At 45.2% G+C, this 507-nt stretch overlaps 1 long non-coding RNA gene across 1 annotated transcript; it reads left to right on the plus strand.

The window, feature by feature from the left end:
- Positions 1–6: 6 nt before the first annotated feature.
- On the plus strand, positions 7–436 carry LOC111648474 (uncharacterized). The gene is made up of 2 exons (XR_015436253.1): positions 7–176; positions 275–436. It is a non-coding gene; the product is annotated as an uncharacterized LOC111648474 (long non-coding RNA).
- Positions 437–507: the final 71 nt, after the last annotated feature.

Genomic DNA, 507 nt, shown 5'->3' on the forward strand with positions numbered 1-507 from the left:
GCTTACTGTAAAGCTTTGACAAAGAATACACTTCACTCTGCTCAGGTCCTATCTACATGCGTCTGGACACCCATCGTGACGGCTTTCACGCCTTCTTGATCACCAGGACGTGGAAAGAGGTGACCGGCAGGGTGGATGCCGTCTTCTCCTACTCTGGCAAAATCTACTTGATTAAGGTAGACCTTGATGTAACCACTCACATTTCTCCGCCGCTGGCATTAGAAACTTTGAATTGTGTTGAAACTAAAACCAAAATCCTTGGACTCACCTGCAGGACGATCAGGTTTACATCTACAAAGCAGGTGTTCCCTACATCCTGGTGGAAGGCTACCCCAAGACCCTGAAGGAGGAGCTTGGCATTGAAGGACACGTGGACGCAGCTTTTCACTGTCCCGGTGAACACACCGTTCATGTAATCCAAGGTAAGGTCACCGAATCTAAATATAAAAAAAGCATCAAACAATATATTAATGTTTACTTTGTCGACAAACATCTTTACACGTATTT

This window comes from Seriola lalandi, unplaced genomic scaffold (genome assembly GCF_002814215.2).
Source record: "Seriola lalandi dorsalis isolate HSWRI2012SDOR001 ecotype SW California unplaced genomic scaffold, Sedor1 jcf7180002040488, whole genome shotgun sequence".
In the NCBI taxonomy this organism is placed as follows: domain Eukaryota; kingdom Metazoa; phylum Chordata; class Actinopteri; order Carangiformes; family Carangidae; genus Seriola; species Seriola lalandi.